The sequence below is a fragment of the Nomia melanderi genome, chromosome 10, assembly GCF_051020985.1.
Source record: "Nomia melanderi isolate GNS246 chromosome 10, iyNomMela1, whole genome shotgun sequence".
In the NCBI taxonomy this organism is placed as follows: domain Eukaryota; kingdom Metazoa; phylum Arthropoda; class Insecta; order Hymenoptera; family Halictidae; genus Nomia; species Nomia melanderi.
Window position 1 is genome coordinate 3,770,817 of NC_135008.1, and position 12,588 is coordinate 3,783,404.

At 51.0% G+C, this 12,588-nt stretch overlaps 1 protein-coding gene across 2 annotated transcripts in view; it reads left to right on the forward strand.

Annotated features, from left to right (window-relative positions):
- LOC116434688 (uncharacterized) overlaps positions 1 to 12,588 on the forward strand; it is a 262,733-nt gene that overhangs the window by 243,797 nt on the left and 6,348 nt on the right. The gene's annotated exons all lie outside the window — the stretch shown is intronic.

Here is a 12,588-nt window from a genome sequence, read left to right on the forward strand (position 1 = left end):
AAGCTACGCCCGGCAGAACTTTCGAGCGATGTCGATAGCCCTTTGTCGATGCCGGAACGCGCCACGATTTCTTGCCGCCTGCTGCCCCCTCCGTTCCCCCGCCGCCCGACGTTCCTCCGCCGCCGCCCAGGTACCGGAGGAATCGTTTACTTACCAGTTTTCGCGTGGAACAAGCAAACCGTGACGCGATCCAGCCTCTCGACAGCCTCTGTGTACCTATCCCGCTCGCTGGACGAAGCTCGTTTCCGAAACGAAATCTTCCTTTAAGTTACTTTCGAGATTATTCCAGGGAACGATCGAGTTTTATGGGGGCCATTCCATTCGGGAACGCTTCGGTAGATCGGCTCGTCGCGTTTTGGAGATCGAAGGATAAAGACGTGGAGTATAAATTAATTTTGAATGTCGTAATTAGTAATGATAGGTTCGAGTGTGATGTTAGGGTGACGGCGCGTGTCCGACAAGATGTGTAATGATATAGTTTCAGACGCAAAAATCAGCTTGCGCGCGGAGTTAGGCGAGAGCTGCAAAATGGCCGCTGCATTCGTAAGAACTTCACGCGTTGACCGCGGTCATTGTGCGAATTTCGAACGCGTACTTTAAGTTTCATAGCTTTTGCGAACGTTTCTATGTACACGATTATTCGAGTCGTTAGGATTGTTCTAGATCGACGATATTTGGATACTCGCGTCCGCACGGTGTGCCGTTGCGGCTGTCGTGGAACTTTCCTTTCGATAAATACTGCGAATGATTTAGCATCGGAAAGTCGGACGATAATTAACGCGAGAAGCATTTATGATCGCCGTGGCGGGTTTAAGTGAATCGGCGTCGATCGAAAAGTCAAATAAATCGAACGTCCAGGTGGCGATCGCTCGATCGTATCTCGGCCGATCCGGCAACGTTCGGTTCATTATTCCGGCACCGTTGACAGCCGTAATTGTATAACGATATTTTCTTTTCCCTCTTATTAGCCGGACTATTCATCGGCGCGACGCCGATTTTTCCCCCTATCTGGCGTCAGCCGTGAAAGGGCCGCAGGCAACCGTGACGAATTTATCCGCGAACGCTCGGAACGGACCGATTCGAATGGAAAACGAAAGTGACGAGTCGCTCGTCGCTCGGATGCGCGTTCTCCCGCGAACAAAAGACACATCGGACGTTTCCTTTTGTTTCTCTCCTTCGACGGAATACTTCGACGATCACCGATGGCGTTCGAAGCATCGCGGGACGATAATTTCTTCCGATGACGACGAGAATCGAAAAGTAACACGGTTCCTCGGGCGAAACGTCTTCCTCCCAGCGAGGTGTCGCAACTTTTGAGCCCGCGAAAGCGTGTAAAGTAGCGGGACACGGGAATCGTGAGCACGGTACGTTTCAGCGTTCAACTATTCGCGTGGGCACGAGTTTTTCGCTGTCGAACCGCATCGCTGGTATCGCGATTACAACGTCTAACCTTGCATTGTGACGCGAACATCGCGTTCTTCTCGCCGGAGATTTGTCTCGATTTATGTTCCCGATGTAACGGGACGGTGTCCGACGAGCACCTTGGGAACATTAATCATCTTCGTTACACCTCGCGACGATGCTTCAGGTTTCTGGTATTCTCGAAGTCGTCGGCGATCTCTGGGAATCCTTTACAATCACGTTGCACTGGAGTAATCAGTCACCTGGCCAAGACGTTTCTAATCGGTTTAAACAATCAGACTCTTAAACGTTCGACGAAGTACCCGAGGAATGACTAAATCGAACGGTGACCTCGTTCGCGCATTTCGAGCCGCAATCGTTCGATCGTCGAAGGAACGAACGGAACTTGAACGGTGCGCAAAAAGAAGCGGATCAGAAGTTTCTCAAAAAGGTGAGGACACCGCGCCACCGCATCATGACGCGAAGGGGCCCCGTTTCGTGCGGATAATTCGCCAGAGATCGCGAGTGTTTTAGCTCCCTGGGTGCACGAAATTCATCGACTGTGAGGAACCAAAGGAAAAGGGAAAAAACGAGGAGGGGGGAGCGGCGGGGACCGATATTCGTAAGATCGAAAGTGGCAACGGTAAGCAGACTCGAGACGGAGGAGCGGAAACCTGCAAAGATGGTAGCCCGAAGCCGATCGACCTGTCATTACTCCACCTCGATGGAAGAAGCATGATCCAAAACCGTAAATTACGGAGCATCCTGGAGTCGAGGGAGGGAGGGAGAGAGACAGAGGGAAGAACAAGAAGAAGAGGAAGAAGAACAAGAAGAAGAAGAGCGTGCAAGAAGAGAGGAACGCACGATCGAACGAACGAGAGGCTGAAATGAGACAAAGATGGGTTGGCTGGTTGAGGGCCAGGGTACGAGGAGATGAAAGGAGGAAAGAAGAGGTTCGGCCGGGTCGACTGCTCGAGCGGAAACGCAAAAGCGGGCGCGAGCGATCGGGTCCACGGAAATTAAAACTCGGACGTGGCATTTACATCGACTACCGATCCGTCGAATTCACGGCCGGGAAGAAGAGAGCCAGCCAGCCAACGAATGAAAGGGAAAAGAATGAAGGTGGCTCGGAAATCGGGGAAAAAATTACGGGGTGCGCCGAGGCCAGGCCAGGGCCGAGTCTCCTGGGAGACTTGCCATTCGCATTTCGTTTAATCACGCGCTCGTCTCGATTTTGCCCGATTACAGAATCACCCGCCTCTCATCCGCTTCTCCGGCATTCCTCGCGGCGAGCGTTCGAATCGCGAGATTGAATTCTGGATTCTTTAACACTGCGTACAGAGGAATTTTGACATATCGAAAACATTTCCCATGGGAAGTTATTAAGACAGTTATTAAGACACTTAAACGCTAAGGAAAGATGAGAACGATTGACCTGATATTATTCGAATAACTTAATTACCGGATTGTAACTCGATTTTAATTATTGTAGTCGATTGTCAACAATATAACGATATTCGTTCTGAAAAGGTGAATACGGTATTCTTGAAAGAAAATTTGAAAGATGACGGAAACAGTGGCTGACGAATATTTACACGCATATTGTCACATTCGAGATTTCAAGTGGATTCGAATGATTCCGCTCGCGTTCACGCATCGTTGCCGGAATAATGTTTTGCGCGGTGATCGCGTGGCGAACAATAACAATTGGAGTAAAAAGTGAAGGCTAACAAGCGAACTCGAGTCCAAGCAGCAACGAGCAGCACGAAGATGGCTACGGCGGTGTTCCGGTCGCGAGCGCGACGCGCGGCGCGGCGTTTCGGTTTGGCTGGTTGCGAGAATCGTTCTTTATTAATGCGTATTTTTAATTCGGAGTTCCCGTTACGCGCATCCTCGCGTGGTAACATTAATACAATCGTCATTAGGATCGCGTAACGAATCTCGAAACGAACCGAACAGCCGTATTATTCATTCCGAGTCGCATCGCGAACCGCGCGTTCATGTTTCGAGTAATTTGTACGCGGAGCGTAATGACGTTAAAAAGAAGAAAATGTCGGACGAGAAGTCGTGCGGGAATTCTGGGAGACGGACGACCGCGGAAGGGACTTCCGTTAAACGTCCTCCCGCTGTCGGATCGACGGAACTTTTCACCGGTGACGTCTTTATCGGCGATTCGTTGCGGGATCGCGCGAGTTAACGGGGGAGTCGGGGATTCCGTTTGGAAATATCATCCAAACCCAGCTTTACCGGTGAGCGACTGGTGTCCAAACATTCCTCGGACGTCGTCTAAATATCCGAGCGCCGAACAGCTTTCCGTACGAGTAACTACCACTCGAGTATTCAAGTACCATTGTCGAGGTAACAGAGAACCAAAGATTCCATTTCAGAGTGTCATCCAAACCGCTGCCGCGGGATCTCGGGTTTCCATTCGGCGCGCCGCGCAAACAGAATTCCACGAATACCCGTTTCTTTTTCTCTCTCCGCGTATCGGGGAATGCAACAATAATTTCATATATAGGTAGCCGGGAATCGATGACGCCGATGGCGGCCATATTGTCATCGCAACGCGCGTTATTATATAGTAGGCAGATACGTTACGACTAGCCTGCGGTTGTTTATGCAGATATAAATCTTCGTAGGCCGACATATAGAAATTATCAGCGAAAAAGAATTTCTTTCGCCACGCTAAGAATTCTGCTGCGTTACGAGCACCGGTACGAACCGAGCCGAATCGTCGGTTATTAAATCTTCAATTTCAGAAGTTCGACGTCCAAACGAAATAGATGGGGAAATGAAATGAATAATCGTTATCGCGTTCGCGAGTATATAGTCTAACGTAAACAACGTCCGTATTATTAATCCCCTTTTACTCGTATGAAACGTAACACCGCGATCGTTAGGAATACGCGACGTCGACGGCGAACCCACCGAAATTCCCGAAATCGCTGGAAATGTGTTCCGCGGGTATTAAAGATCGCTCGTAAACGGTCACTCGAATATTTCACCGGGGACTCGCAGGAATAATTTCCGTCGGTTTATTGGCGGACGTCGATGGAGCCGAGGTAGCGGTATATATCGTTGTCGCGTTGTCCCCGGCGCCTGCCGAAAATCGCCACGCCCTCCGGCGCGCGGCGAGTCCGGCGAAAAACACGTTTCGTATGTAAATCGGCTCGGTCTGGTAAAGGAAGTCTCGCGGCGGCGGGTAGGTTCCAGGGGACGGTTTCGTGGCGAGTCGCCCGCGGCGACGCGGTATTATTATTAGTCCGCGATAATGGCAGCGTTAAACGTACGGAACGGGCCGATCAAAGTCACATTGTTCATCTTTCGTACGTCGGGAACGGTCGCCGAGGCAGGCCGCGTCTGCGCGCTGCCTCGCGGTGATCGCGGGCGAGTCCCTGCGAGTCGCACGACGAGAAAAATTCGACGGGGACCGATACTCATCGTTAATGGCCGGTTCGGCGTTCTCGTTGTCCCGCTTTTACGCCGGCGTTCTCGGTTCCCGAACGTCGCGCGGGAACAAACAGGACCAACAGGTATTAACGATCGAGCGTGGAGGAATCGCGACCGATTCGGTGGCCGATCTCGCGGATCGATAACGCTGTCAACGATTTCTTCTGTTTTTTCACCCTGCTCGTTTTTCCCTCTTTGTTACACGTACACTAATGCGTAATGCCAGTGTTTGATGTCGTCCACGCGTAATCACGGTGCTCGCCGTGCCTGTAACTGATTGAAACCGGGCCTCCTCGTTGTCCATCGGTCGACTCGAAATTACCGGGATAATGCGTATAAAATTTCACGTACGAGATACGCCGACTTTTAAGAGATCCGTTTTCTTAGGGATCCCTCGGTCTTACGAACGCGGACGTCGAGCCGAGAACGAGGGTGGCTCGAAACATATGCTTTTCCACGTTTATTAAATGTTCACGGAAGATTCCTCGTTGAATGGTAGCTCGCTTATCGTCCGTTTACCGATACAAATACTGTAATCATTCCGAGATACCACGTCTTCATCGCATCAGGACAATTGGAGCGACAGCGTCGCGCATCGAAGTCTCCGAGAGGAGAGACTATCGGATAAGATTCCTCTCGAATAAATCATTCTCGCGTCTTATTTTGCACGCATCGCGGTCGCCGGTGGAAACTTCCAAAGTCTAGAGTTAGAATCGGACTGGAATTGTCCGTGATTATTTATAAAGGAGAATAACGAGAGATTGGCATCAGCTTCTTACGAAGAAGAAAGATGGGGGAGGACAAATGAATTCTACGCAAGACAGAGAAACGCAGTAACGGACACGTAGGGTTGGGACGCGGGTGGGGAGAGAAAGAGAGACAGAGAGAGAGAGAGGGAGAGACTGCAGGTAGCTGCAATCCAATTTAGAGGCCGATATCCACGCAAGATCTTCACGATTTCTACACACGAATAAGACGCCGAGCACCGGCCGTGAAATCATATGCGGTGTCCAGTCACGGATGGCATTGCCGTCGCGATCGCTGTCTCTCCTTTCGAAGGGAAAAGCCCCAGCCACGGCACGGCTGGTTCGCGATCAAGCCGACAGATGGCACCAGCCACTGGAACCAACGGACCGTTCACTCGCATCGACGGCACCGCGCGACGCGTGCTCGCTCCGACATCCAGAAAGCGTCGCTCGGTCTCTCGATCGAAAGCGATTTTGTAATTCGCGCCAATCGGTTGCTTATTCTTCCCATTTTTCTCTCTCTGATTATTCCTCTTAATTTTAACCTTTGAAACGTCTGTTCGTTCGGAAGTTGGACAGTTTAAGACATGGTCCGATATCTGAACTTGTGTAACAACATGTTTTCTTCAGAAATATTTCAAATCTTTCAATTTGATTCGATGGTAATTCTATTTTTAATATTTATAGTAAATATATATGTTCTTTTCTCTTAAAATTGTGATACTGATTTTACAAAGTGAAGTGCGGAAAGAAGTAAGTTTGAGAAATTGCAAGCAGGGTCGATGGAAATGAAAAGAATGCAGTAGATGATCGTCGCAGAGGACTGTAACAGTTTCGCAGTCGCGATCTCTACGGGAACGGAGGCATCAAACGAAATGAAACTCGGGCATGGCAGTTGTCGGTGTACCCGCGCGATTACGCATTGCGCAACGAAGTCAGTGACGCCTCGCCGGTGCGGCACAATGTATTCCCATGCTCCCGGGAACCCATTTTCCAGCTGAAAAATGAATTCCCCTAATGACGTGTAATGTAACCGTATCGTTTCCTCGCGCTCATTCTCGGTTTTATTACTTTCTTGCCCCGCCGCGTGGGTTTATTAAGTGCCCCGGCATCGGAACATTTTAATTACCGCCGAGGAAGTAACCCGCGCGCCCTGCAAGGTATCGAACGGGCACAGACAAATCGTTTGCATAGAGGAATCACCGGTCTCTCGATAGGATCGACGAAAGAATGGAAGAGAATCGGTGGCTCGTACTCGTGGAAGAATCGATTCGTAATTGCGCTCGTTACGATTTCTCGGGAGGTGACGCGCTCCCCGGTTATCCGGCATAATGGTGATTGTTCGACAATTTCATTAGCCTGGCTGATTTTTCCGTGAGAAGGAGCGTGGGTCAGGCAGAAACCACTTGGAACGGGTTAAACGCGGATTCACATCGTTCCGATTCTCACCGGCGAGCGAGCGCGCGCGCGGCCGCGTTAGCGCGGGGTATGATTTATTTTTTTGTTTAAATTAGCAGGCTTCCTAGTCAGGCGTTTCCTTTCTTTTGTTTACGCGGCGCGATCGGCAACGGAAAGGAAGCGAGCGAGGAGTTAATTCGCAGAAAGAGAAGGACAGAAGGGGAAGCGGCTCGGGGCCGATCCGCGATTCGCGTCAGCCGGCTGATTGATTTATCACCGGGAAATGGTACTTTATGAAAATCTAATTGGAAAAGTTAAAGCGAAAAACGGTACCTCTTTCCCGGGACGCGGACGTTATGCTAATGCCCCGATACCGAGTCCCCCGGGGTACGCCGAGCTATCGAGGTTAACGCGGATTGTTTTTATTTTCCCGTGGATCGTTCCCGTGTCCGGCGCGATTATTAATTCTTCCGTGACCGCGCCACGCTTATTAGAGACGGAAAAGTATCCGCGCGTGCAAAGACGGCGGCCGTGGTCTCCGCAACTAATTTCAAATCAAATTGCCTCCCTTTTTTCCGCTTTTCTCCCGCCGTCAGTCCTCGCCTCGCAAGAACGTCCCGGAAGAAGAGTTCGAACGCGCGACGACCACAGCATAAAATACACAAGAAGCAACCGCACCCGAGGCGATTTAAGAGACAGTAAATGGCGCATGAATGCCTTCACTGACAGTGGCGTCGTCGACTCGTCGGCAATATCGGTTCAACCGAGCGCGAGCGCGAGCGCGCTCACTTTTTCGCCTTTACATTCGAACCTTGTCAACGTCATCGTGATCTATCGTTGAATTAACTGACGCGCGTGCTCCCCGCTGAACGTGCCGATGGAAAATTGTAACAATGCTCGGTTCACGCGGACCGTTCGCTATTTTCGGTGTGTTTCGCGATCGCGGAAAGATGATACGACCATAACTCGCGACAAACGAGACAGCGCGACGATAAATGCCCCATTACAGCTGGTGATAAATTAATTGCCCGCTGCGACCGCGGATTCCGGTAATCACCGTGCCTCGGCTGTTTCGTTGGTTAAACGTTTACGACACCGGCCGGTCGTTTAAACTAATGAAATTCAAAGGTAAAGCCGACCGAAACGCGAGTACGGCCGGAGTTCATCGACCAATTTAAAGGACATTAGGCCACGGCGAAGAGCGGAGCCCTGTTGGGTGGACGGCGGGGGGAGGGAGGGGGCAAGAAATTGACCGCCCGGAGGAAGCGGAGGAAGCGCAAAAAGAGACATTCTGCCGTGCAGAAAGATACTACCGATTACATGGTATCAACGGTTTAATGGTCGCTCTCACGTACGCGCGATTTCGCTAATTCGACTGTTACCGGTGGCCCCACGGAAATTCGTGTGAGCCTCGCGAGTTCGATCATTACCAATTGCCTCGGAGCGAGCCCGCGCGATCCAGTTGAACGCCTCACGACTGCTCATTTTCCAACGACTTCGCTCCTTTTTTTTCCCCCCGCGCGAACGATGCAACACGAACGTCGTTCCCCTCTAAGCGATACATTATTCGCGAACGCGGGGCCGATCGGATCTGCGAAATTAAGTGACAGAGGAATCTTCGGATTACAGCAATTAGGGGTGTTGCCCAAGTGATTCCCGGCCTCCGTGTAACCGTCTAATTTCAGCGCGCACGGTAGGATATCAGTTTGAAGTTTGAAATTCCAATTGAAATTAAGACGCGAGAGATGTCAATTGAAGTCGAATGACGGGGGATTATTCCGACTGAATAATGACGAGTAAGTAAATATAAGGATGGAGTGATAAGATGATTGTCCGGTGATCGTTTTGAAATTCGCAAATTGCCCGTTAGCTAATTGTCTCCTCGAACGACGTTGTTGCGTACGAACTAGACGCGGAATAACGATGGAACGTAACTTCCGGGCAGAAGACGATCATCCCCGGACTTAAATGGCAACCGTTGGACCTGTTCGCGTGCGGAACTATAAAAATTCGAGTCTCACGGTTGCGCACGCGGCGGCGGCGGCTAGCGTTCTCAGACACGACCGTTTAGGTCCTGCCGTTCCTTTCACGTAACGACGAACAGTTTAGTCGGTTCGTAGAACAGCTTTTCACCGCGCGGATCCCCTTGTCACGCACGCCCGCGAATCGACGCTTGTTCCGCCATTCCTACGGGGGGAACGATCTCCTAACCTGGGGAGGAAAATCCGTGCGAGAATGATCTAGTACGAGGAACATAGAGAGAGAGAGAGAGAGAGAGAGAGAGAGAGAGAAAGGGAGAAAAAACACTGTAGCCACTTGTCTTTTCGGACACGCGGAAACCGAGAAAACGTTCGCCCTTTTTTCTCGTGTTAAGCGTTTAAAGGTGAAAGTGGAGGGTCGAGGGAACGGGACGTTTTTGCTCGTCGTCTCCCGGTTTCTTAGTGGTGAACGACGTTTACGGACTCCACGCCGGGTTGCCAGGATCTTGGAACTTCATTTTTATTAGGACTTTTACCTTTAACCTATTAACCGCGCCGTTTCGCGGCCATCCGGGCTCGCGCGGGCATAATTAAACCGTGATTAAAAAGAACTCGGACCGGTCTACGCCGTAATACACGCGCGTATAATCGAATTTATTACATAGTTAATCGGTTTTTGCCGATTATTAAATCCAACTATGATAGATTTATCGTAATCCCGGTAACGACAGCGGTTTGCGCCGGCAGATAGGCGACGGCAGCTCGGGGATAAGCCGAGGACGCGTAGGAACGGTAGCCGGCAACGCGCTCGGTGACTCTCGCGGCCGGGAGAAGGCTCGTTTTTCGTGATTCCGAGTCGGCCGATGAATACATTGGTCATAGAAAGTGATATAACAGCCGGGCCGGCGTCGGTCCCCGCTACGGCGATAAAAACCATGAAATTGCAGCCCGGAGGAGTGTCACGCTACGTGTTGCACGGCAATTACCATAATTTTCAACGGATAACCCCGCGGGGCCCACCATAACTGTAGTCCCCCCGTTCGGTAATTCATTATCGTGCGTCCGCGGCGATCGGCCGTGTCGCAATTAGAACGTCGGGTTTCTCCGTTGAATAATAGCGGCGCGATCGACGGATTCGAAATGCGTCACGGCGCTAGGCTTCGTCGAACGGTATTATATTTAGCGGGCCTAACTGCAAATCGCGGGAGGAGGGCTCGGCATTTTTCAACTCCGCACGGCGACACGTTGCTACCCGAGAAATCCCCCCCTCCTCCCTGGCCGCGACTGCTCTTCGTTTTCGCTCGGAAACCACGTTCGATCGAACAAAAGATTTTGGAGAAACGTCGCTCTCCGCGCTGGCAAGAAACGCATCGACGTGTTTCGCCGTTCAGCTGTGGAATTAGAGAGTTTCCGCCGCTCTTCCTCCTCCTGTCCCCTCAATTGATTAACAATGTTTTGAAGAGACACTTGACGGGACGGTGTTAAATCTCTGCAGCTGAGTTGTACTTGCTTCTCTGAGGGGTTAGCGTCCGCTTGTCCTGGAACCGATCCTTTCTTCCACATTCCGGAGAAACTAATTACTTTCTTATCCACTGTGTAACTTGTTTCCAAAGAAGTAGAATCGGAGTAGACAATTCAAGAGGAACAACTTGTTTTTCTATCGACGTGTCTTCAAGCTTTAGAACTGATCCTCTCTATATTTTAGAGAAACTGCCGATAATTTATCATTTCCATGGTAAGAAGCGTAGAAGAAAGTTAGAAAATTGAAGAATAAAGGATATTTGTTGATAATTCGTCGGTTATGGTGAACCGTAGAACGGAAATCGTGACGGATCGCGTAGGGTGGCCGCGGCGTTGTTCTCCGGCCTCGGTTCCGCGCGACAAAGAGAAAATGGCGGTTGTCTCGTGTTACAGAGTCGCGTGTTTTGGGTCTGCGGTCAGCACGGCGCGAAAAATAACGCAACGGTTTCGGCGCTCGATCGGATTTGGAGTGGCGTCGGTCGTGAGTTGACGCCGCGGCGCGGCCGAGCGCGCGAGGGCGAGGCGAGGGGGTGCCTAACCGTATGTCGTTCGCGGCCGCGTGTGCGTGCTTGAAGAAATATACACGGGACGCGGGCGAAAAGCGTCGCGGCGCTGGGCGTCCTGCGTTACGTCGAGCCCGCCGGTATGCGTAAATATACAAGCCCGCGAGAGACAAGCTTACGGCCGATCTATATACGCCGGCCACCCCGATTTTAGAAGGAACCCGTGACTCCGAGGCCCGATACGTGACGCGCGAGCGGAAACCCTCGGAACTGGACCACCGATCGGTTTCCAGATCGCTAGAAATCGAAGATAAAATTCCTCCGTAGAAATTACACGCCGAACCATCGGACAATGTTCGTTAAAAGAATTCTCGGATTATCAAGATAGTCGATTTCCCATGTTTCCGTTCGATCGGATAGGATACCAGGATTCCGTGAGATTTATCTGACCGCCTCGCGGTGAACGCGCTGGCCGAGCGCAGTAATTTAGAGGTAGTTTGTGAAACGATTTAGTTAGAAACAGTCGGTCCGCGGAATCATCGACCGATACCAGAAGCTTATAAAAGTCGTGGAGTGTGCTGAACTTATCTGACCGAGTCGTTAATTAACCGGGTAATGATTTTCGATTGGCGAGGATCGGCGATCGCCGGTGATAAACACGTTACGAAACTTCCGTTCGCTTATTATTATAGTAATTAGAAAGTCCGATCGGCGGCGAGCGAATCGGCCGATCCTCGGCCGTGGCGCTCGCCGCGGCAACAACGGCGAAAAATATTATCACGGCCCGTTAATCGGTCGCTAAGAAGTGCTCTTGACTTTCGATGCCGATGCCGCGAAAGAACAGGTGTATCGAAATCAAGAACGCGAAAGAGAAACCCGGCCGACCGGCGCGGCCGGACCACGGGACGGCCTTAGCTCGATTCATTGCCGTCACACTTTTGCGAACCAGTTCCCGCCGCGGCGGAGCGATCAACGTCACCGACCGACACCGAACTTGGCCACGACGATAGATAACATAATACGCTGCCATGTTCAACGTCGAATCGATTCCGAAGATTAGAGAGCGGGGCTCGTGTTCAATTGCGCGGCGAAAAATCTATACCCCCGTGTCCTTATCGTTGTCGCGGTATTAATAACGAAAGTGATCACCCGAAGATCATTGGCTGCGTTTCAGTGGAACAAATAGATTCCCGTTCGTTCCCCGCGCTCATCCTCCACTGACTAATGGAAGTAAAAAGCGTGCCGCGCTGACTGTTTACAGTTAATTATTTCGCGATTCACTCGTCATCGGGCCAGAGGCTCGGTGCCCGGCGCGGCCACTCAGGTAGAACTAATTGCGCGCTGCTAAAGAGAATAAATTAGTTTGATTATTCATTGATCCGTTCTTATTAATCGTTCCACACAAAGTAAGACGGAATTACGTAAGCGGCCTTCCACGGTCGTGGAACAGCGGAAGCGTTTTTATTCGGACGTCGAGTGATCGCTGGACGTTTGCTCGACACCGAAGGCTAGCGCCAATGAAACGCAGCGTCCGGATTCAAAGAAAAGCTAGGAGCTTCGAACAAAATTTCCACCGTCGATTGACAGAGC